The sequence below is a fragment of the Bombina bombina genome, chromosome 2 (genome assembly GCF_027579735.1).
Source record: "Bombina bombina isolate aBomBom1 chromosome 2, aBomBom1.pri, whole genome shotgun sequence".
NCBI lineage: Eukaryota > Metazoa > Chordata > Amphibia > Anura > Bombinatoridae > Bombina > Bombina bombina.
Genome location: NC_069500.1, coordinates 469,778,271 through 469,804,975, shown reverse-complemented (window position 1 = coordinate 469,804,975; position 26,705 = coordinate 469,778,271). Strand labels below are relative to the sequence as shown.

The 26,705-nt window shown below is 40.9% G+C and overlaps 1 protein-coding gene across 8 annotated transcripts in view; it reads right to left on the bottom strand.

The window, feature by feature from the left end:
• GIT2 (GIT ArfGAP 2) overlaps window positions 1-26,705 on the bottom strand; it is a 460,714-nt gene that overhangs the window by 378,085 nt on the left and 55,924 nt on the right. The gene's annotated exons all lie outside the window — the stretch shown is intronic.

Sequence of the window (26,705 nt, the reverse complement as noted above, 5' to 3'; positions counted from 1 at the left end):
TGAGGTGGAGACTGCCCCGCCTCCAAATAAGCTTTGTGAATCAAAAGCTTTAACCAAGATGCCAAGGCAATGGCAGAGGCTTTCTGACCTTTTCTGGAACAAGAAAAAATAACAAATAGACTAGAAGTTTTTATGAAATCTTTAGTAGCCTCAACATATTTCAAACCTCTTACCCCATCCAAAGAATGTAAAGACCTTTCAAGAGTATTCTTAGGATTAGGAACAATAATTTCCCTACTGATGTTGTTAGAATTCACAACTTTAGGTAAAAATGTAAACAAAGTTCGCAAAACAGCTTTATCTGGATGAAAAATCAGATAAGGAGACTCACAAGAGAGAGCAGACAATTCAGAAACTCTTCTAGCAGACAAGTAGCGAAAAGAAATAACACTTTCCAAGAAAGTAGTTTAATATCCAAAAAATGCATAGGCACAAAAAGGAGGAGCCTGCAAAATCTTTAAAACCAAAATTGAGACTCCAAGGAGAAGAAATTGATTTAATAACAGGTTTGATACGAACAAAAGTCTGAACAAAACGGTGAATATCAGGAAGCTTAGCAATCTTTCTATGAAATAAGACAGAAAGAGCAGAGATTTGTCCTTTCAAAGTATTTGCAGACAACCCTTTATTCAAACCATCCTGAAAAAACACTAAAATCCTAGGAATGCTAAATGAATGTCAAGAATAATCATGAGTGGAACACCATGAAATATAGGTTTTCCAAACCCCATGATACATCTTCCTTGAAACAGACTTATGAGCCTGTATCATAGTGTTAATTACGGAGTCAGAGAAACATCTATGACTAAGAACTAAGCGTTCAATTTCCATGCCTTCAAATTTAGAGATTTTAGATCCTGATGGAAAACTCGGCCTTGAGACAGAAGGCTGGCAACTGGACATTCGGACAAGGTCTGCATACCAAAATCTGTGAGGCCATGCTGGTGCTATCAGAAACACATAAGATTGTTCCATTATAATATTGGAGATCACCTTTGGAAGAAGTACCAGAGGCGGAAAAAAGTAAGCAGGTTGGTAAAACCAGGGAACTGCTAGAGCATCCATCATTTCCGCCTGAGGATCCCTGGACCTGGAAAGGTATCTGGGAAGTTTCTTGTTCAGACCATATACCATCAGATCTATTTCTGGAGGACCCCCACATCTGTACAAGTTGAAAATACACATCTGGATGGAGAGACCACTACCCCGGATGTAGAGAATGACAGCTGAGATAATCCGCTCCCCAATTGTCTACACCTGGGATATGAATCTCAGAGATTTGACAAGAGTTGAATTCCGCCCAAGAAAGTATCAGAGAAAATTCTTTCATTGCTAAAGGACTGCAAGTCCCCCTTGATAATTTACAAATGCCATTGTTGTGATATTGTCTGTTTGAAAACAAATGTAAATTTCTCTCTTCAATAGAGGCCAAGCCTGAAGAGCTCTGAAAAACAGAATTTATGTTTACCTGATAAATTACTTTCTCCAACGGTGTGTCCGGTCCACGGCGTCATCCTTACTTGTGGGATATTCTCTTCCCCAACAGGAAATGGCAAAGAGCCCAGCAAAGCTGGTCACATGATCCCTCCTAGGCTCCGCCTTCCCCAGTCATTCGACCGACGTAAAGGAGGAAAATTTGCATAGGAGAAATCATATGATACCGTGGTGACTGTAGTTAAAGAAAATAAATTATCAGACCTGATTAAAAAACCAGGGCGGGCCGTGGACCGGACACACCGTTGGAGAAAGTAATTTATCAGGTAAACATAAATTCTGTTTTCTCCAACATAGGTGTGTCCGGTCCACGGCATCATCCTTACTTGTGGGAACCAATACCAAAGCTTTAGGACACGGATGAAGGGAGGGAGCAAATCAGGTCACCTAGATGGAAGGCACCACGGCTTGCAAAACCTTTCTCCCAAAAATAGCCTCAGAAGAAGCAAAAGTATCAAATTTGTAAAATTTAGTAAAAGTGTGCAGTGAAGACCAAGTCGCTGCCTTACATATCTGATCAACAGAAGCCTCGTTCTTGAAGGCCCATGTGGAAGCCACAGCCCTAGTGGAATGAGCTGTGATTCTTTCAGGAGGCTGCCGTCCGGCAGTTTCGTAAGCCAATCTGATGATGCTTTTAAGCCAAAAAGAGAGAGAGGTAGAAGTTGCTTTTTGACCTCTCCTTTTACCAGAATAAACAACAAACAAGGAAGATGTTTGTCTAAAATCCTTTGTAGCATCTAAATAGAATTTTAGAGCACGAACTACGTCCAAATTGTGCAACAAACGTTCCTTCTTTGAAACTGGATTCGGACACAAAGAAGGCACGACTATCTCCTGGTTAATGTTTTTGTTAGAAACAACTTTCGGAAGAAAACCAGGTTTAGAACGCAAAACCACCTTATCTGCATGGAACACCAGATAAGGAGGAGAACACTGCAGAGCAGATAATTTAGAAACTCTTCTAGCAGAAGAAATTGCAACCAAAAACAAAACTTTCCAAGATAATAACTTAATATCAACGGAATGTAAGGGTTCAAACGGAACCCCCTGAAGAACTGAAAGAACTAAATTGAGACTCCAAGGAGGAGTCAAAGGTTTGTAAACAGGCTTGATTCTAACCAGAGCCTGAACAAAGGCTTGAACATCTGGCACAGCTGCCAGCTTTTTGTAAAGTAACACAGACAAGGCAGAAATCTGTCCCATCAAGGAACTTGCAGATAATCCTTTCTCCAAACCTTCTTGAAGAAAGGATAGAATCTTAGGAATTTTTATCTTGTCCCAAGGGAATCCTTTAGATTCACACCAACAGATATATTTTTTCCATATTTTGTGGTAGATTTTTCTAGTTACAGGCTTTCTGGCCTGAACAAGAGTATCAATGACAGAATCTGAGAACCCTCGCTTTGATAAGATCAAGCGTTCAATCTCCAAGCAGTCAGTTGGAGTGAGACCAGATTCGGATGTTCGAACGGACCTTGAACAAGAAGGTCCCGTCTCAAAGGTAGCTTCCATGGTGGAGCCGATGACATATTCACCAGGTCTGCATACCAAGTCCTGCGTGGCCACGCAGGAGCTATCAAGATCACCGATGCCCTCTCCTGATTGATCCTGGCTACCAGCCTGGGGATGAGAGGAAACGGCGGGAATACATAAGCTAGTTTGAAGGTCCAAGGTGCTACTAGTGCATCTACTAGAGTCGCCTTGGGATCCCTGGATCTGGACCCGTAGCAAGGAACCTTGAAGTTCTGACGAGAGGCCATCAGATCCATGTCTGGAATGCCCCACAACTGAGTAATTTGGGCAAAGATTTCCGGATGGAGTTCCCACTCCCCCGGATGAAATGTCTGACGACTCAGAAAATCCGCTTCCCAATTTTCCACTCCTGGGATGTGGATTGCAGACAAGTGGCAGGAGTGAGTCTCCGCCCATTGAATGATTTTGGTCACTTCTTCCATCGCCAGGGAACTCCTTGTTCCCCCCTGATGGTTGATGTACGCAACAGTCGTCATGTTGTCTGATTGAAACCGTATGAATTTGGCCTTTGCTAGCTGAGGCCAAGCCTTGAGAGCATTGAATATCGCTCTCAGTTCCAGAATATTTATCGGGAGAAGAGATTCTTCCCGAGACCAAAGACCCTGAGCTTTCAGGGGTCCCCAGACCGCGCCCCAGCCCACCAGACTGGCGTCGGTCGTGACAATGACCCACTCTGGTCTGCGGAAGCTCATCCCCTGTGACAGGTTGTCCAGGGACAGCCACCAACGGAGTGAATCTCTGGTCCTCTGATCTACTTGTATTGTCGGAGACAAGTCTGTATAATCCCCATTCCACTGACTGAGCATGCACAGTTGTAATGGTCTTAGATGAATTCGCGCAAAAGGAACTATGTCCATTGGCGCTACCATCAAACCTATTACTTCCATGCACTGCGCTATGGAAGGAAGAGGAACAGAATGAAGTTTTTGACAAGAGTTTAGAAGTTTTGATTTTCTGGCCTCTGTCAGAAAAATCCTCATTTCTAAGGAGTCTGCTGTAGTGACAGGAACAATGCATGAAATTGGTTGTAGAAGGTAACCTTGCTGAACAAACATCTTTTTAAGCAAACCCTCTAATTTTTAATCCATAGGATCTTTGAAAGCACAACTATCTTCTATGGGTATAGTGGTGCGTTTGTTTAGAGTAGAAACCGCCCCCTCGACCTTGGGGACTGTCTGCCATAAGTCCTTTCTGGGGTCGACCATAGGAAACAATTTCTTAAATATAGGGGGAGGGACGAAAGGTATGCCGGGCCTTTCCCATTCTTTGTTTACAATGTCCGCCACCCGCTTGGGTATAGGAAAAGCTTCGGGGGGCCCCGGGACCTCTAGGAACTTGTCCATTTTACATAATTTCTCTGGAATGACCAAATTCTCACAATCATCCAGAGTAGATAACACCTCCTTAAGCAGGGCGCGGAGATGTTCCAATTTAAATTTGAATGTAATTACATCAGGTTCAGCTTGTTGAGAAATTTTCCCTGAATCTGAAATTTCTCCCTCAGACAAAACCTCCCTGGCCCCCTCAGATTGGTGTAGGGGCACTTCAGAACCAATATCATCAGCGTCCTCATGCTCTTCAGTATTTTCTAAAACAGAGCAGTCGCGCTTTCGCTGATAAGTGGGCATTTTGGCTAAAATGTTTTTGATAGAATTATCCATTACAGCCGTTAATTGTTGCATAGTAAGGAGTATTGGCGCACTAGATGTACTAGGGGCCTCCTGTGTGGGCAAGACTGGTGTAGACGAAGGAGGGGATGATGCAGTACCATGCTTACTCCCCTCACTTGAGGAATCATCTTGGGCATCATTTTCTCTAAATTTTGTGTCACATAAATCACATCTATTTAAATGAGAAGGAACCTTGGCTTCCCCACATACAGAACACAGTCTATCTGGTAGTTCAGACATGTTAAACAGGCATAAACTTGATAACAAAGTACAAAAAACGTTTTAAAATAAAACCGTTACTGTCACTTTAAATTTTAAACTGAACACACTTTATTACTGCAAATGTGAAAAAGTATGAAGGAATTGTTCAAAATTCACCAAAATTTCACCACAGTGTCTTAAAGCCTTAAAAGTATTGCACACCAAATTTGAAAGCTTTAACTCTTAAAATAACGGAACCGGAGCCGTTTTTATATTTAACCCCTTTACAGTCCCTGGTATCTGCTTTGCTGAGACCCAACCAAGCCCAAAGGGGAATACGATACCAAATGACGCCTTCAGAAAGTCTTTTCTATGTATCAGAGCTCCTCACACATGCATCTGCATGTCATGCTTCCCAAAAACAAGTGCGCAATAGAGGCGCGAAAATGAGGCTCTGCCTATGATTAGGGAAAGCCCCTAGAGAATAAGGTGTCCAATACAGTGCCTGCCGGTTATTTTACATAATTCCCAAGAATAAAATAATTCCTCAAAGCTATGAAGTATTAAAATATGCTTATATATCAATCGTTTTAGCCCAGAAAATGTCTACAGTCTTAAAAGCCCTTGTGAAGCCCTTTTTTTCTTATGTAATAAAAATGGCTTACCGGATCCCATAGGGAAAATGACAGCTTCCAGCATTACATCGTCTTGTTAGAAATGTGTCATACCTCAAGCAGCAAAAGTCTGCTCACTGTTTCCCCCAACTGAAGTTAATTCCTCTCAACAGTCCTGTGTGGAAACAGCCATCGATTTTAGTAACGGTTGCTAAAATCATTTTCCTCTTACAAACAGAAATCTTCATCACCTTTCTGTTTCAGAGTAAATAGTACATACCAGCACTATTTTAAAATAACAAACTCTTGATTGAATAATAAAAACTACAGTTAAACACCAAAAAACTCTAAGCCATCTCCGTGGAGATGTTGCCTGTACAACGGCAAAGAGAATGACTGGGGAAGGCGGAGCCTAGGAGGGATCATGTGACCAGCTTTGCTGGGCTCTTTGCCATTTCCTGTTGGGGAAGAGAATATCCCACAAGTAAGGATGACGCCGTGGACCGGACACACCTATGTTGGAAAAATAGCAGAGTTCTAAAATATTGATATCCACAAAGTTTATGTAGTAGTGATCAGAGCATACCATACATAAGACAGGACGTAATGGTGCAGGTTATTCATAAGCAGACAATAACACCAGTCAAACCCTAGCAGTTTCAGTGAGACAGCGGTAAGACAAGCAACGAAAAATGTTCACTCACCCCGCAACTTCAAGCGGTCGCCTCTGCTCGCTTCTATATCATTCTTTGATTTGCGAGTTCCATCCCGGGGAAATAAAGGTCTTACCTGGTGAAGTGAACTCACTTGTCTTTAACCGCTCTCTCTCACCTCCACACTTGCGGACGCTGCTCTTACGGGTAAACTTTCTTACTGATCCGGTTCTCTGACGTATCTGCACACTTCCTTTGAGCCGCTCAATAGTGATAGGGGCTCGGCAGCAAACTCCTCCCCGTTTGCAAACCATTCAGAAAAACAAAGAGTCCCGGTACACTTAAAAAGCATTCTTTATTGTTTCATTGTAGAGTAAAACCAGCTATCCATATAAACGGATATCGATACACACACATCCATGGAAGCAAAGAGAGGTTCGGTCTTATGCGTTTCGGCAAAGCAAGCACGTCTTAATCATAGACCATACCGGAACCTCTCTTACCTGTTAATTAATACCTTATGGTAGTTATACTCCAACAGCTTTTACACCAATCACAAATTCATTAGGGGATAGTTGTAGAGGAGCTATACAATGAGAGGAGTTTATGTATTCACATTTTTACACTTCACCAAAACAATGCGACTAGGTATTTGGCTTTGATTTACAGATAAACATAATATACACAATGTATCTAAACTTACAGGCTGTTTAACATTCAGCAAATTGCTATTACAACTATAACACCACACATTCATAGACCGAATGGAAGATGGCTAATATTTCTCACGGCTAGCTTTTTAAAGGGATACTTTAAAAGGGAATAAAGGGACTCAGTTAATGGAAGATGGCTAGTATTTCTCACAGACAGCTTTTTAGAGAGATATAAAATAAATTTTAAAGGGGATTAAGGACTAAATTAATATAATTAAACATAGTTTACTATAAAGCAAAACACTAATTTAGATAGAGATCCTCAAGCTATAATCAGTTTATCCTTGTAACCGGAATCCAAGTCACATCCAGCAGTTAATAATATCGTGTTCTGAGTTAAATCCTTGGGGGACCAAAGTTTTGAATACAAAGATCCAGTAGGCTTCTTGTTTTTTAAGGAGGTTAAGCCTGTCACCACCTCTATGTGGTCTACTAATGTGTTCTATAGCAGACCAACTAAAGGATTTAAAATTTTGGTCATATTCCTCAATAAAGTGGGCTGCCAGCGCAGAGCATGAGATATCATTCTCAGTGAAAGATATGTGCTCTCGTCTACGAGTTCTTATATCATTCCAATATACTGTTTTTTATGCTCTTTCAACCAAATATATCACATGATCTGTGAAACATTTTATACGGCCATTGTATTATTTCCCTGTGGTATAAGACTGACATGTTTTAGTAACTTTTATATATCCACATGCTCTGCATCTTTTGTTCCCACATTTAAAGGTGCCATTTGATCGCAACCAGGCATTCCCTTCATCTTTATTTCTATTTCTTAACTCACTAGGGGAGAGAATATTTGCAATTGATTTGCCCTTTTTGTATACAAATCTACAGCCTTTTTCAACAATTGGTTTCAAAATTTCATCTCCATATATTAGAGGCAGATATTTTTTAATTATATCACAGATCTTAGTATATTGGTTTGAATATTGGGTGATAAACAGTAACCTTTCTTCCTCCTTGTTGTCTTTCGGTCTAACCTGTAACAGGTCTTTTCTTTCCATCTGGTTTACTTTGTCCCCAATATTAACTATCCGATTATAATTGTAACCTCTAGCCACCATCCTCTCAGTAAGTTCAGATCTGGCTCTATCATACCCTTTTTGTTGTGAGCAGTTCCTTTTCTCCCGTATCATTTGGCCTTTTATTATTCCCTTTCTAACATGTTTTGGGTGGTTACTTTTTGCATGGAGTAATGTGTTCCCTGCTATAGGTTTTCTAAACAGGTCTGTTACCACTTTATTATTTTGTTTGTCTGCAATAAGAACAAGTAGTTAATTTTATCTGTGTTTCACTCAGAGGTAAATTTCATACCCAATCTGTTATTATTTAGGTATGCTATGAACATATTTTCCCCTCTTCATCCCCATCCCATACAAACAGCAGATCGTCTATGAACCTTTTATAAAGGTGGATAGATCCAATAAATGGATTATCATCATTTATAATGAGGCTCCTTTCAAGCCACCCCGTAAATAGGTCCGCATATGAGGGCGCAAACCGCGCCCCCATTGCAGTACCTTGTTTCTGCAAAAAGAACTCCCCCTCGAACACAAAATAATTGTGCGCAAGGAGGAACTCTATCACCTCCAAGATGTATTTCTTAAAATACGGGTCAAATGTAGTTTTAAGATCCAAAAAATATTCAACTGCTTTTAGACCAAGGCTATGTGGAATCATAAAATAAAGTGAAACCACATCTACTGACAGCCAGCTATATGTTTCTTTCCACTCATATTCATCAAATATATTTAGAACATGCTTCATATCTTTAAGGTGGCTTTCTAAACCCAGGACTAGTGGTTGTAAAATCTCATCCGCCCAGTTAGAAAATGGTTCTAAAACGGATTCAATGCCTGATATTATAGGTCTACCTTTTATATCATATAACCCTTTGTGTGTCTTAGGGAGATGGTAGAATATGGGGATTTTAGGATTTTCTACATAGAGGGCATGAAAAGTTGCTCTATCCATAAAACCATTCTCTAAAGCATCATTTAACAATGATAGTAGTTTTTCCTGAATTCTGTGTGTTGGATTTCTAGTGAGTTTAGTATATACTTCCCTTTCACTTAGTCGTCTATGTGACTCACTAATATACCACTATCACACACCACTATACTGTTGCCTTTGTCAGATCGTTTAATCACTATCTTTTCATTATCTTCCAGTTTTTTAACTGCCTTTCTTTCTTTTAGAGTCAGATTAGATTTAGAGATTCTTTCCTTTTCTGATTCCTTTAGATTAGTCAAGTCTTCCAATACTCTCTTATGGAAGAGCTCTAACTGATGGCCTCTAGACCTTGTAGGGTAAAAATAAGATTTTCGTTTTTTAGTATTATGTCCCATTTGTAATTCCCCATCTGCAGATTCTAACATCTCAGTGGTGGAACAATTCTCAACATCCTTTATCTTAAAGTGTTTTTTTATGGTCAATTGTTTAATAAATTTGTTCACATCTAGAACCGTTTGAAAGAGATTAAAATCTTTACTAGGACAAAACCCTAGACCATAAGCACCTTAATTTCAGTATCACTTAGGGGGTAGGAGGATATGTTGAGAACTGCTCCCTGAAGGACTACTTCTCCTGATTTATTTGTCTCAATTGATACCTGTTTCTTGGTTTTGAATTCTCTTTGTTTTTCTCCATACCTCCCCCTTTGTTTATATCCCCTACAGGCTGAAAAACCTGTTGTCCTGACTCATTACTTCTATTTGTGTGCTCTTTCGGCCTTGCCCCTAGAGCTTTCTCATTTGTTCTCTGTATTTTATGCGTCTCTTTACTGGATATAGAACTCTCCCTTTCTTCTAGTTCTGACTGTGAGTAATCTTCAGACGTTATAAAGTCTGTGTCCGTTGCTTGATTTTCACTCTGTTCTGTGTCACTAAAAGTTACTTTTTTGCTATTTTTATTCTTTCCTTGTTTATACCATTTCTGTTTTCTAGTATAATTTACAGTTTTCTGTGATTGTTCTTCATCACTAGTTAGATTTTTCTCTCCTGCCTTCCCTCTGTCTGACCTTCTATTGTTTCTCCTTGATCCTATATGCCAAAGATACCCTGTTATTGGCATAATCTTTACTATCTCTCAAAAAAATTTGAGTGTTTGATATTTATTAGCTTTCTCGCTTCTTCTACTGCCTCTTGGAGCATGGCATCGTATGTGGCATATTCAGAAACTTCCTTAAACTTATTCATTTCCACTTGTATTTTTACAATCTCATCTTTTAAATTAGCAATCTGTTCCATTTTGTATTTAATCAATAGTCCCATTAGTCGTATTGCACACTCAGTCAACACACTGTTCCATTCCATTATAAAGTCTTGATTCTCCACTTCAAACGAAGGAAACTTTCTTAACCTCAGGCCTCTTGGTACCATTCCTCTTTTTATGTATTTATCAAACAGCCAATTATCAAGTCGCAGTCTTTGTTCTTTTGTTTTTAGTAATTCCATAGTTTGAAACAAATCCGTCAGCTTAACATTCTCAGTATCATTGTTAAAAAGTTCCTCCAAGTCTAAGTTATCAATATCCCATTCATCTGTCGTTTTCAATGAATAAAAGCTTGTGTGTGTCTCCATTATACAAGAGAGCCGATTGCTGTGTATCTCTTTAAATTTATTAGATTATCAGGTGCTCAGAGCGGCAATTCTAAACTCAAATACTTATATTACTTTTTCAGTCTTATGTTATATGGTTATCTATGAGCCTTACTGAGAGGTAACATCAATATCCAAATTCTAAAATATTGATTGGTAACCTCGCCTCTTGAGGATTCCAAATCCCTTGTGCTGTAAGAGACCCCTAGACAGCTCCCCAACCTGTAAGACGTGCATATGTTGTGATCACAGTCCAGGAAGGACGAACAAAGGAGGCCCCTTGAACAATAAGATGATGGTTTAACCACCAAGTCAGAGAGAGTTGAGTGTTGAGATTTAAGTATATCAACTGTGATACCGGAGTATAATCCATGCAACAATGGTGCAACATGCAAAGCTGTAGAGGTCACATATGAAAACGAGCAAACGGGATTGCGTCCGATGCTGCAATCATGCACATAGCCACTGAAGGGAATGATAGAGACTGAAGGTTTAGACAAGCTAAGACCAATTTCATTTGTCTCTTGTCTGTTAGAGAAAGAGTCATGGACACTGAATCTATCTGGAAACCTAAGAAGGTGACCTTTGTCTGAGGAATCAAGAAACTCTTTGGTAAATTGATCTTCCAACCATATCTTTGAAGAAACAACATTAGTTGTTTTGTGTGAGATTCTGCTAAATGAAAAGATTGAGCTAGTACCAAGATATCGTCCAAATAAGGAAACAACGCAATACCCTGCTCTCTGATTACAGATAGAAGGGCACCGAGTACCTTCAAGAAAATTCTTGGAGCTGTTGCTAGGCCAAACGGAAGAGCGACAAATTGGTAATGCTTGTCTAGAAAAGAATCTCAGAAAACGATAGTGGTCTGGATGAATCGGAATGTGAAGATATGCATCCTGTAGGACTATTGTGGACATGAAATGACCTTGCTGAACAAAAGGCAGAATAGTGCTTATAGTCACCATCTTGAAAGTTGGGACTCTTACAAAACGATTTAAAGTTTTGAGATCCAGGATTGGTCTTAAAGAATCTGGCTTCTTTGGAACAATGAATAGATTTGAATAGAAACCCAATCCCTGTTCCTGCTGAGGAACTAGTACAATCACCCCTGAAAGCTCTAGGTCTGAAATACACTTAAGACAAGCCTGAGCCTTCACAGGGTTTGTTGAAACATGAGTAAGAAAGAATCTTTCCATGGGGAGGTCTTATTCTGAAACCTTTTCAATACCCTTGAGAAACAATATTCTGAATCCACTGATAATAGACAGAATCTGTCCAAATGTCTTTAAATAAATTTAGGGGCTGGATTTGGTTTCTTATAAGGCTTGGATTTATTCCAATTGGGAGATGGTCTCCAATTAGAGCCAGAGGCCTTAGGGTAAGGAGAAGTTTTCTGTTCTCTATTCTGACGAAAGGAATGAAAACGATTGGGAGCTTTAAATTTACCCTTAGATTTCTTGTCTTGGGGCAGAAAAACTCCCTTACCCCCAGTGATAGGCGAGATAATAGAATCCAATTGAGAACCAAACAAATTATTACATTGAAAAGATAGAGATAATAATCTAGATTTAGACACCATGTCAGCATTCCAAGATTTAAGCCATGAAGCACTTCTAGTGAAAATAGCTAAAGACATAGATTTTACATTAATCTTAATGACATCAAATATAGCATCACAAATTAAATGATTTGCATGTTAAAAGAACAATGCTAGATAGTTCAGGATCTGATAACTGCTGCGCTAAACTGTCCAACCAAAAAGTTGAAGCAGCAGCAACATCAGACATAGAAATAGCCAGTCTAAGAATATAGCCAGTATGGAAATATGCTCTTCTAAGGTAAGATTCAAGCTTCCTATCTAAAGGATCCTTAAAATAAGTACTATCTTCCCATAGGAATAGTAGTATGTTTGGCAAAAGTGGAAATAGCCCCATCAACCTTAGGGACCTTTTCCCAAAACTCTAGACTAGCCACAGGTAAAGGATACAACTTCTTAAACCTAGAAGGGTTAAAAGAGGTACCATGTTTAGACCATTCTTTAGCAATCATATTGGAGACTCCTCAATACCCAAAGTAAACAATACTTCCTTTAATAGAGAATATGTTACATTTTAAATAAAAAACATAATTTATGTAAGAACGTACCTGATAAATTCATTTCTTTCATATTAGCAAGAGTCCATGAGCTAGTGACGTATGGGATATACATTCCTACCAGGAGGGGCAAAGTTTCCCAAACCTCAAAATGCCTATAAATACACCCCTCACCACACCCACAAATCAGTTTAACGAATAGCCAAGAAGTGGGGTGATAAGAAAAAAGTGCGAAAGCATAAAAAATAAGGAATTGGAATAATTGTGCTTTATACAAAAAAATCATAACCACCACAAAAAAGGGTGGGCCTCATGGACTCTTGCTAATATGAAAGAAATGAATTTATCAGGTAAGTTCTTACATAAATTATGTTTTCTTTCATGTAATTAGCAAGAGTCCATGAGCTAGTGACGTATGGGATAATGACTACCCAAGATGTGGATCTTTCCACGCAAGAGTCACTAGAGAGGGAGGGATAAAATAAAGACAGCCAATTCCTGCTGAAAATAATCCACACCCAAAATAAAGTTTAAATGAAAACATAAGCAGAAGATTCAAACTGAAACAGCTGCCTGAAGTACTTTTCTACCAAAAGCTGCTTCAGAAGAAGAAAACACATCAAAATGGTAGAATTTAGTAAAAGTATGCAAAGACCAAGTTGCTGCTTTGCAAATCTGATCAACCGAAGCTTCATTCCTAAACGCCCAGGAAGTAGAAACTGACCTAGTAGAATGAGCTGTAATCCTCTGAGGCAGAGTTTTACCCGACTCAACATAGGCATGATGAATTAAAGATTTCAACCAAGATGCCAAAAAAATGGCAGAAGCTTTCTGGCCTTTTCTAGAACCGGAAAAGATGACAAATAGACTAGAAGTCTTTCGGAAAGTCTTAGTAGCTTCAACATATTTCAAAGCTCTAACAACATCCAAAGAATGCAATGATTTCTCCTTAGAATTCTTAGGATTAGGGCATAATGAAGGAACTACAATTTCTCTACTAATGTTGTTGGAATTCACAACCTTAGGTAAAAATTTAAAAGAAGTTCGCAACACCGCCTTATCCTGATGAAAAATCAGAAAAGGAGACTCACAAGAAAGAGCAGACAAATCAGAGACTCTTCTGGCAGAAGAGATGGCCAAAAGGAACAAAACTTTCCAAGAAAGTAATTTAATGTCCAATGAATGCATAGGTTCAAACGGAGGAGCTTGAAGAGCCCCCAGAACCAAATTCAAACTCCAAGGAGGAGAAATTGACTTAATGACAGGTTTTATACGAACCAAGGCTTGTACAAAACAATGAATATCAGGAAGATTAGCAATCTTTCTGTGAAAAAGAACAGAAAGAGCAGAGATTTGACCTTTCAAGGAACTTGCGGACAAACCTTTATCTAAACCATCCTGAAGAAACTGTAAAATTCTCGGAATTCTAAAAGAATGCCAGGAAAAATGATGAGAAAGACACCAAGAAATATAAGTCTTCCAGACTCTATAATATATCTCTCTAGATACAGATTTACGAGCCTGTAACATAGTATTAATCACAGAGTCAGAGAAACCTCTTTGACCAAGAATCAAGCGTTCAATCTCCATACCTTTAAATTTAAGGATTTGAGATCCTGATGGAAAAAAGGACCTTGCGACAGAAGGTCTGGTCTTAACGGAAGAGTCCATGGTTGGCAAGAGGCCATCCGGACAAGATCCGCATACCAAAACCTGTGAGGCCATGCTGGAGCTACCAGCAGAACAAACGAGCATTCCTTCAGAATCTTGGAGATTACTCTTGGAAGAAGAACTAGAGGCGGAAAGATATAGGCAGGATGATACTTCCAAAGAAGTGATAATGCATCCACTGCCTCCGCCTGAGGATCCCGGGATCTGGACAGATACCTGGGAAGTTTCTTGTTTAGATGAGAAGCCATCAGATCTATTTCTGGAAGTTCCCACATTTGAACAATCTGAAGAAATACCTCTGGGTGAAGAGACCATTCGCCCGGATGCAACGTTTGGCGACTGAGATAATCCGCTTCCCAATTGTCTATTCCTGGAATATGAACCGCAGAGATTAGACAGGAGCTGGATTCCGCCCAAACCAGAATTCGAGATACTTCTTTCATAGCCAGAGGACTGTGAGCCCCTCCTTGATGATTGATGTATGCCACAGTTGTGACATTGTCTGTCTGAAAACAAATGAACGATTCTCTCTTCAGAAGAGGCCAAGAGCTCTGAAAATTGCACAGAGTTCCAAAATATTGATCGGTAATCTCACCTCCTGAGATTCCCAAACCCCTTGTGCTGTCAGAGACCCCCACACAGCTCCCCAACCTGTAAGACTTGCATCTGTTGAAATTACAGTCCAGGTCGGAAGAACAAAAGAAGCCCCCTGAACTAAACGATGGTGATCTGTCCACCACGTTAGAGAGTGTTGTACAATCGGTTTTAAAGATATTAATTGAGATATCTTTGTGTAATCCCTGCACCATTGGTTCAGCATACAGAGCTGAAGAGGTCGCATGTGAAAACGAGCAAAGGGGATCGCGTCCGATGCAGAAGTCATAAGACCTAGAATTTCCATGCATAAGGCTACCGAAGGGAATGATTGTGACTGAAGGTTTCGACAAGCTGAAATCAATTTTAGACGTCTCTTGTCTGTCAAAGACAGAGTCATGGACACTGAATCTATCTGGAAACCCAAAAAGGTTACCCTTGTCTGAGGAATCAATGAACTTTTTAGTGAATTGATCCTCCAACCATGATTTTGAAGAAACAACAAAAGTCGATTCGTATGAAATTCTGCTAAATGTGAAGACTGAGCAAGTACCAAGATATCGTCCAAATAAGGAAATACCACAATACCCTGTTCTCTGATTACAGACAGAAGGGCACCGAGAACCTTTGTAAAAATTCTTGGAGCTGTTGCTAGGCCAAACGGCAGAGCCACAAACTGTTAATGCTTGTCTAGGAAAGAGAATCTCAGAAACTGATAGTGAGCTGGATGAATCGGAATATGCAGATATGCATCCTGTAAATCTATTGTAGACATATAATGCCCTTGCTGAACAAAAGGCAGGATAGTCCTTACAGTTACCATTTTGAATGTTGGTATCCTTACATAACGATTCAATATTTTTAGATCCAGAACTGGTCTGAAGGAATTCTCCTTCTTTGGTACAATGAAGAGATTCGAATAAAACCCCAGCCCCTGTTCCAGAACTGGAACTGGCATAATTACTCCAGCCAACTCTAGATCTGAAACACATTTCAGAAATGCTTGAGCTTTCGCTGGGTTTACTGGGACACGGGAAATAAAAAATCTCTTTGCAGGAGGTCTTATCTTGAAACCAATTCTGTACCCTTCTGAAATAATGTTCTCAATCCAAAGATTGTGAACAGAATTGATCCAAATTTCTTTGAAAAAACGTAATCTGCCCCCTACCAGCTGAGCCGGAATGAGGGCCGCACCTTCATGTGGACTTAGAAGCTGGCTTTGCTTTTCTAGAAGGCTTGGATTTATTCCAGACTGGAGATGGTTTCCAAACTGAAACTGCTCCTGAGGGTGAAGGATCAGGCTTTTGTTCTTTGTTGAAACGAAAGGAACGAAAACGATTATTAGCCCTGTTTTTACCTTTAGATTTTTTATCCTGTGGTAAAAAAGTTCCTTTCCCACCAGTAACAGTTGAGATAATAGAATCCAACTGAGAACCAAATAATTTATTACCCTGGAAAGAAAGGGAAAGTAGAGTCGATTTAGAAGACATATCAGCATTCCAAGTTTTAAGCCATAAAGCTCTTCTAGCTAAAATAGCTAGAGACATAAACCTGACATCAACTCTGATAATATCAAAAATGGCATCACAGATAAAATTATTAGCATGTTGAAGAAGAATAATAATGTTATGAGAATCATGATCTGTTACTTGTTGCGCTAAAGTTTCCAACCAAAAAGTTGAAGCTGCAGCAACATCCGCCAAAGATATAGCAGGTCTAAGAAGATTACCTGAACACAAATAAGCTTTTCTTAGAAAGGATTCAATTTTCCTATCTAAAGGATCCTTAAAGGAAGTACCATCTGCCGTAGGAATAGTAGTACGTTTAGCAAGGGTAGAGATAGCCCCATCAACTTTAGGGATTTTGTCCCAAAATTCTAATCTGTCAGACGGCACAGGATATAATTGCTTAAAACGTTTAGAAGGAGTAAATGAATTACCCAAATTATTCCATTCCCTGGAAATTACTTCAGAAATAGCACCAGGAACAGGAAAAACTTCTGGAATAACTACAGGAGATTTAAAGACCTTGTCTAAACGTTTAGATTTAGAATCAAGAGGACCAGAATCCTCAATTTCTAATGCAATTAGGACTTCTTTAAGTAAAGAACGAATAAATTCCATTTTAAATAAATATGAAGATTTATCAGCATCAACCTCTGAAACAGAATCCTCTGAACCAGAAGAATCATTAGAATCAGAATGATGATGTTCATTTAAAAATTCATCTGGATAAAGAGAAGTTTTAAAAGACTTTTTATGTTTACTAGGAGGAGGAATAACAGACAGCCTTCTTAATAGATTCAGAAACAAAATCTCTTATGTTATCAGGAACATTCTGAACATTAGATGTTGATGGAACTGCAACAGGTAATGGTATTTTACTAAAGGAAATATTTTCTGCATTAACAAGTTTTTCATGACATTTAATACAAACAACAGCTGGAGGAACAGCTACCAAAAGTTTACAGCAGACACACTTAGCTTTGGTAGTTCCAGCACCAGGCAGCGATTTTCCTGAAGTATCTTCTGACTCAGATGCAACATGAGACATCTTGCAATATGTAAGAGAAAAAACAACATATAAAGCAAAATTGATCAAATTCCTTAAATGACAGTTTCAGGAATGGGAAAAAATGCCAAAGAACAAGCTTCTAGCAACCAGAAGCAATGAAAAATGAGACTTAAATAATGTGGAGACAAAAGCGACGCCCATATTTTTTAGCGCCAAATAAGACGCCCACATTATTTGGCGCCTAAATGCTTTTGGCGCCAAAAATGACGCCACATCCGGAACGCCGACATTTTTGGCGCAAAAGAACGTCAAAAAATGACGCAACTTCCGACGACACGTATGACGCCGGAAACAGAAAAGATTTTTTGCGCCAAAAAAGTCTGCGCCAAGAATGATGCAATAAAATGAAGCATTTTCAGCCCCCGCGAGCCTAACAGCCCACAGGGAAAAAGTCAAATTTTTTAAGGTAAGAAAAAATGATTGATTCAAATGCATTATCCCAAATATGAAACTGACTGTCTGAAAATAAGGAATGTTGAACATCCTGAGTCAAGGCAAATAAATGTTTGAATACATATATTTAGAACTTTATAAAAAAGCACCCAACCATAGCTTAGAGTGTCACAGAAAATAAGACTTACTTACCCCAGGACACTCGTCTACATGTTGTAGAAAGCCAAACCAGTACTGAAACGAAAATCAGCAGAGGTAATGGTATATATATATATAAGAGTATATCGTCGATCTGAAAAGGGAGGTAAGAGATGAATCTCTACGACCAATAACAGAGAACCTATGAAATAGACCCCGTAGAAGGAGATCATTGCATTCAAATAGGCAATACTCTCCTCACATCCCTCTGACATTCACTGCACGCTGAGAGGAAAACCGGGCTCCAACCTGTTGCGGAGCGCATATCAACGTAGAATCTAGCACAAACTTACTTCACCACCTCCATAGGAGGCAAAATTTGTAAAACTGATTTGTGGGTGTGGTGAGGGGTGTATTTATAGGCATTTTGAGGTTTGGGAAACTTTGCCCCTCCTGGTAGGAATGTATATCCCATACGTCACTAGCTCATGGACTCTTGCTAATTACATGAAAGAAAAGAAGATTTGTCAATTTCTGTCTCTGATGCAGGATCCTCTGAATCAGAGGAACGCTCATCAGTAGAGGATATTTCAGTATGCTGTAGGTCAGTACAAAATTAATTAGATCTATGACAAGTTTGGAAAGACCTTTTACATTTATTTGAAGGCGGAAATAGCAGTTATAGCCTTCTCTATGGCTGCAGCAATACATTTTTTCATATCTGCAGGAATAACAGGTACATTAGACTGAGAAGGAATAACAGTAGATGTATTTGTACTCATAGAAACATTATCAGCATGTAATAATTTGTCATAACAAATTGAACTGAAGAAATAAGATCAGCTTGTTTACAACAAACACACTTTGGTAGAATTGTGTTCAGGCAGCTTAGTTCCTACAGTAACATCAGAGGCACGATCAGTTTGACAAATCTTGCAAAATGTAACAAAAAAGAAAAAATAACATTCAAACAAACAAATCCAATTTCCTTAATATAGCAGTTTTAAGAATGGGAAAAAATGCTTATGATAAAAATCTTATACAAAAAGAAAAATCAAAAGCAAGCATCATAGCTCTCTATAATATAATGAGAGCAGCAAGCATTAGAGGGAGAGGCTTAATATAACAAATTTTGGTGCCAAGAACGACGCACTTAAAAGACGCAAGTCGCGTCATAATAGGAGCGACTTAATGCCAAAAATGATGTAATGAAATGACGCAACTCGCGTCACAACTGGCACAACCTTGTGCCAAAAATGACGCAATTAAATGACCAACTCGCATTACAGCAGGCACGATTTCGCGCCAAAAATATTTGTGCCAAAAAAGACGCAATAAAATGATGCAATTTGCGTCATCGTGAGCTTAATTTGCCCGCAAAAATTTTAAAAACAGACTCCATGTTAATCCACGGCTTCATTCATTACTTGTGGGAATTAAGAACCTGGCCACCAGGAGGAGGCAAAGACACCCCAGGCAAAGGCTCAAATACCTCCCCCACTTTCCTCATCCCCCAGTCATTCTGCCAAGGGAACAAGGAACAGTAGGAGAAATATCAGGGTATAAATGGTGCCAGAAGAACAAAAATAAATTTAGGTCCGCCCACCGGAGAAACGGGCGGGAGCCGTGGACTCTCCTCCCACTGATGGAAATTAAATTATCAGGTAAGCATAATTTATGTTTTCCATCTTAATGGGAGGAGAGTACACGGCTTCATTCATTACTTGTGGGAAACAAATACCCAAGCTCTAGACACTGAATAAAAAAAAAACAGGAGGGTAAAGGAAGGCAGACCCTAAACTGAGCGCACCATAGCCTGCAAAACCTCTCTACCAAAAGCCGCTTCCACCGAAGCAAAGAAATCAAATTTTTTAAAATTTAGCAAAAGTATGTAAGGAGGGCCAAGTAGCCACCTTACAAATCTGCTCCATTAAGGCCTCATTCTTAAAGGCCCATGAAGAAGCCACAGCCCTAGTTGAGTGAGCCGTAATCCTCTGAGGAGGCTTATGTCCCGCTGTCTCATAGGCCAATCGAATAATGCTCCTCAACCAAAAAGATAGGGAAGTGGAAGAGGCCCTCTGCCCCTTGCGCTTTCCCAAATACATCACAAATAAGGACGAAGTCTGTCTCAATTCCTTTGTGACCTAAAGATAGAATTTCAAGACTCGAACCACATTCAAATTATGAATTAACTTTTCGTTTGAAGAAGGTTTAGGACACAAGGAAGGAACTACTATCTCCTGATTGATGCTACGATTCAACACAACCTTACGAAGAAATCCCAACCCAGTGAGAAGAACAGCCTTATCGGCATGAAAAAAACAGGTAAGGAGGCTCACATTGCAAGACCGCAAACTCAGAGATTCTGCGTGCCGATGCAATAGCCAATAGAAATAGAACCTTCCAGGAAAACATTTAATGTCAAGCGAATGCATAGGCTCAAACGGAGCCCTCTGCAAAATCTTAAGTACCAAGATTAAGCTCCAAGGGGGAGCAGAATTTTTAAAAAGACAGGCTAGATCCTAGACAGAGCCTGAACAAAGGACTGAATATCAGGAAGCTCCGCAAGCTTCTTGTGTAACAGTACAGATAAAGCCGAAATCTGTCTCTAAGGAAGTGGCGGCAACTCCCCTCTCCAACCAATCTTGTGGGAAGGACAGGATCCTGGGTACCCTAACCTTATGCCAGGGATATCGACGTTCCTCACACCAGGACAAGTAGGTCCTCCACACCTTATGATAGATGCGCTGAGTGACCAATTTTCTGGCTTGAATAAGAGTATCAATCATTCTTTCAGAAAATCCTCTCTTGGCTAGGACTAAGCGTTCAATCTCCACGCAGTCAGCCTCAGAGAATCGAGTTTTTGATGTAGAAAGGGACCCTGAACCAGCAGATCGTTGCGACAAGTTAATCTCCATGGAGGAGACAATGACATCCCCACCAGATCCGCAAACCACTTCCTCCGCGGCCACAGTGGAGCAATTAGAATAGTCGAAGTTTGCTCCTGCTTGATGCGGGCCACTACTCGAGGTAAAAGTGGCAACGGTGGAAATACGTAGACTAGGTTGAACTCCCAAGGCAGCGCTAAGGCATCTATCAGCTCTGCCTGGGGATTCCTGGACCGCGACCCGTATCTGGGTAGCTTGAAGTTGAGTCTGGACGCCATGAGATCTATCTCCGGCGTCCCCCATCTGATGCAGATCTCTGCTAACACCTCGGGATGGAGAGACCATTCCCCCGGATTTAACGATTGTCTGCTGAGAAAATCCGCTTCCCAGTTGTCCACACCCGGAATGTGGATCGCTGATAGTGAACAGTTGTGGGTCTCTGCCCACTCCAGAATCCGAGATACTTCCCTCATGGCTAGGGAGCTTCTCGTTCCCCCTGATGGTTGATGTAAGTCACCGAGGTAATGTTGTCCAACTGGAATCTGATGAATCAGAACGGCGCCAGAAGGGGCCAAGCCCTTAGAGTGCTGAAGATCGCTCGAAGTTTCAGAATATTGATCGGAAAAACGAGATCTCTCGAGTCAACATGCCCTGTGCCTTCCTTGCACCCCAAACAGCTGCCAATCCTGACAGGCTTGCGCCCGTGGTCACAATCTCCCAGGATGTCTGAAGAAGGATGTGCCCTGGGACAGTTGGTCCGTACAGATCCACCAAGAGAGGGTTTCCCTCGTTCGGCTGTCCAGAGAGATCTGTTGGGATCCAAGTGATCGCCGTTCCATTGTCTCAACATGCACAACTAAAGAGGATGGAGATGGAAACTGGCATATGGAATCACATCAATGCTGGATACCATGAGCACAACCACCTCCATAACTTGGTCAACAGATGGTCTTTAAGAGGTCTGAAGGGCAAGACAGCTGGACGCAATCTTGCAACGTCTCTGATCTGTCAGGAAAATCTTCATATATATGGAATCCATTATCGTGCCCAGAAATTCCACTACGTTTATCTTCCATCCATGAGATCGAAGGAGAAGAAGAGCCCTTGAATGATCCTCTGCAAGACTGCAGGACGGAGCCTGGACCAGGGTGTCGTCCAGATAAGGTGCCACTCCAATACCTCTGGCTCTCGCCACCACGAGCAACACTCGCAGAACCTTCATAAAGACTCTTCGGGCAGTAGCCAGGCCAAATGGTAGGGCCACAAACTGGAAGTGTTGGTCCAGAAAGGCAAATCTTAGGAACCTGAAGTGATCCTTATGGATTGGCACGTAAAAGGTAAGCATCCTTCAAATCTATTGTAGTTATGAACTGTCCCTTGAACTATGGATAGAATAGACCTGATAGTCTCCATCTTGAACGATGGGACTGATAGAAACTTGTTTAGGCACTTTAGGTCTAGAATCGGATGAAACGTGCCCTTCTTTGGGACAACAAAAAGGTTTGAAAATTACCCCAGACCTCTTTCTGACAGAGGTACTGGTACGATTACCCAGAGAGAGAGGAGAGATCCCTTACGCACTCCAGAAAGATGTCTCTCTTCTCTGGTCTTGATGATAGGTTTGACAGGAGGAATCTGCCCCTGGCCTCGCAAAAAGAGATAGTCTTCCCCTTACGTGATCCCTAACGGATCGGGGGCCGCCCCTTCATGCCGATTTTGTCTCCATGGGCTTCTTGCTCTGCTTGTTGTTAAGATTTGGTTGGCTTCCAAGACCTTGGACTGCTTGGTTTTCGTGGCAGGTTGCTGGCGTTGGGACCAGTGCTCCCTCTAAGGTCAGTTTTCTGATCAGCCCAGCAGTGAAACAGTTAATAAGGGAACAACATCTGCATTGTGTAGTATTTGCTAATTGCTCTAATTAACTGTTTTACTGCTGGGCCACTCACAAAACTGTCCTTAGAGGTAACACTGGTTGGGACTTGTCCGAACGAAAGGGACGAAAAGTAGACCCCTTAAGTTTATTCTTCCTATCCTGCGGTAGTAAAGGAACCTTGCCTCCCGTAACTATAATAGAGTCCAGGCCCGGACCAAAAAGAACTTTTCCCTGAAAAGGGAGGGATAGTAATCTATATTTGGAAGTCATGTCAGCTGACTACGACTTCAACCACAGAGCCCTTCGGGCTAGAACAGAAAAACCTGATGTCTTGGCATTCAGGCAAATAATCTTTATATTTGCATCACAGATCAATGAATTAGCTACCCTTAAGACCTTGATTCATTCCTGTATCTCCTTGAGGGAAGTCTCCACCTCGACCATAGCTGATAGAGCATTACACCAGTAGGTAGCCTCCCCAGCGACCGCCGCTGCTGGTTGAAAAACAAACCCTGTGAGCTGAAACATCTTTCTCAACATGGACTCCAATATTTTATCCATGGGCTCCTTGAACTAAGAGCTATCTTTGAGCGGGATAGTCGAGCACTTAGCGAGCATGGAGATAGCACCATCCACCTTCGGAATGGCCCCCCACAGCTCAAGCTGAGAGTCCGGAATGGGGAACAGTTTTTTTTAAAAAGTAGAGGAAGAAAAAGACAAGCCAAGTTTCTCCCATTTGTTCTTAATAATATTAGCCATCTTAACTGGGACCGGGAAGGTCTGAGGCACCCCCCTGTCCTCGTAAACCCTATCTAGCTTAGGGATTGAAGGTTCCTCTGGTCGTTTCCGGAACGTCTAACGCAGCAAGCACCTCTTTCGACAGAAAGCGCAAATGCTCCATCTTAAACTTAAAGCCTGGCTCCTCCGCAGCCGGAGGTTTAGATGTAGCAGATTCCGACCCAGAGAGAGTGTCCTCCGAAGAGTCGGAGTTGTCTTTATCAGTGGATAATCTATCAGAGACATCCAACGGAGTAGATGACCCCTGGGACGATAGCTACGTTTCACCTATCGCTTAAGCGGGGCGTTTTAAGGCATTGAAGGCCGCAAAGACCGCCGTTTGTAACTGCTCAGTGAAATCTGGCGGCCAAGCGGCCCCTCCCGCTGGAGGATTAGTAGTGCCCTGGGGAGCTGCATCTGTAATCGGAGATGAATGTAGGGAACACACACCGCGGGACGGAGAACCATCAGAGATGGACGGCTCAGTTGTAGAAAATATCTTATTCTTTTTAGATATTGCAATATTATCAAAGCATATGGAACACAGTTGAGCAGGCGGATCCTTTAGAACCTCCTCACAATAAACACAGGAATAGATTTGGTTAAAGAGGGAGTACCCTCTAACATATCAGAGTCCTCCATAGCTTGCGCTTTTATTACTGACTAGATAGAAACCAAAACGGCACCTTTATACCCCAATGGCCGGGGCACTCACCACCTCCTATGACCCGGACCACAGAGAAAACGCTTTGTCTCCTGCAAACGCTGGTCAAGAAAGAGGAAGTTAGAGAGTCCACATTTGAGGTTTGGGAACATGGAGTGCCATGCAGGACCGCCAAAAAAGGTTGTGTCGTATTTCTCTAAAGAACCTGACTGTTCACACATTGACAGAGCCTCATCTCACACGTCGCAGCATAAAACACAATAAACAATATTATGCATAAATCCCCCCCTGTTCAATAATCCCCTTTCTGAGGATATTAACCCTTGATTCTATACATATAAAAGGAGACACACTGTGACCCTGTTTTCTTGCATTATCAAATGTGTAAAAATGAAACAATCTTACCAGAATCTATGCTGTGGAACAGGAACACAGCCTTTCAAGTGTGACAGGGTAGAAGCATCACTCCTGACATGGATTTGAGTGCAGAAAGCAGGCAGCGAAACTCGTCAACGCTGATTGCTTATGGAGCTGTTAATCTGAGTCAGGATAGTTTCTCAGAAAGACTCTCCTTGCATCTCCAGACTCTAACATTCCCTCATGCTCTCACTGAGAGGCTGACAGGACTACTTAAAACTCCAGTCCCATTCCAAGAGTACTTCTCTCCATAAGAGACTACTCCGAATTTTCTGACACTTCTCTGCCAACCTCCTGTGACAAAAGGCAAAGAATGACTGGGGTATGAGGGATGTGGGGGAGGTATTTGAGCCTTTGGCTGGGGTGTCTTTGCCTCCTCCTGGTGGCCAGGTTCTCAATTCCCACAAGTAATGAATGAAGCCAAGGACTCTCCTCCAATTAAGATGAAAATACATAAATTCTCCCATAAACATACATTTCCATTCTAAAATTGTGTGACTGCAAAAGGAAATATTAACAGACCTGACTCATGGCTAATATATGCAATATACATTAAGAACTTTATAATATAAAGTGCCTTCCATAGCTGAGAGTGTCTTAAAAATTATATATACTTACCAGAAGACACCATCCACATAAAGCAGACAGCCAAACCAGTACTGAAACATATCAGCATACGTAATAGTAGAGGATGTCGATCTGTAAAGGGAGGCAGCAGATGAATCCCCGCAACCAAAATTTACATAGAGCCCTAGAATTGATTTCCCATAGGCGAAAACATGGTATTGTCAGGCAATACTCCCTTCACATCCCTCAAACACTGTACTTAGAGAGGAACTGGGCTTCAATATGCTTAGAAACGCCTTTCACAGAAGAAATAAACACATCAAGTTTGTAAAACTGAGGTATGAGTGAGGTGGGAGGTGTATTTATAGGCATTTGAGGATTGGGAAAACTTTGCCCCCTCCTGGTAGGAATGTATATCCCATACGTCAATAGCTCATGAAAGAAATGGGCCGGCTACGAAACTTACATTTCTGCTTTTTCAAATAAAGATAGCAAGTGAACAAAGAAAAATTGATAAGAGTAAATTAGAAAGTTGCATGCTCTATCTGAATCATGAAAGAAAAAAAATTGGGTTTGGTATCCCTTTTAAGGCACAAGAAACCCATTTTTTGTTTTCTTGGTATCTTTGTTGAAACGCAGGGATGTAAGCTCAAAAGTGTGCACGTGTCTGGAGCACTCTATAACAGCAGTTTTGCAAGAATGTCAGCCATTTGCAAAAGCACTAGATGGTAGCACTATTTCCTGCCATGTAGTGCCCAAGGCACATACCTAGGTATCTTTTTAACATATACACGGAGTGCAGAATTATTAGGCAAATGAGTATTTTGACCACATCATCCTCTTTATGCATGTTGTCTTACTCCAATCTGTATAGGCTCGAAAGCCTACTACCAATTAAGCATATTAGGTGATGTGCATCTCTGTAATGAGAAGGGGTGTGGTCTAATGACATCAACACCCTATATCAGGTGTGCATAATTATTAGGCAACTTCCTTTCCTTTGGCAAAATGGGTCAAAAGAAGGACTTGACAGGCTCAGAAAAGTAAAAAATAGTGAGATATCTTGCAGAGGGATGCAGCACTCTTAAAATTGCAAAGCTTCTGAAGCGTGATCATCGAACAATCAAGCGTTTCATTCAAAATAGTCAACAGGGTCGCAAGAAGCGTGTGGAAAAACCAAGGCGCAAAATAACTGCCCATGAACTGAGAAAAGTCAAGCGTGCAGCTGCCAAGATGCCACTTGCCACCAGTTTGGCCATATTTCAGAGCTGCAACATCACTGGAGTGCCCAAAAGCACAAGGAGTGCAATACTCAGAGACATGGCCAAGGTAAGAAAGGCTGAAAGACGACCACCACTGAACAAGACACACAAGCTGAAACGTCAAGACTGGGCCAAGAAATATCTCAAGACTGATTTTTCTAAGGTTTTATGGACTTATGAAATGGAGTCAAGCTCAACTCCCAGTCCTACTGCCAGTTTCTGGAAGACAGCTTCTTCAAGCAGTGGTACAGGAAGAAGTCTGCATCCTTCAAGAAAAACATGATTTTCATGCAGGACAATGCTCCAT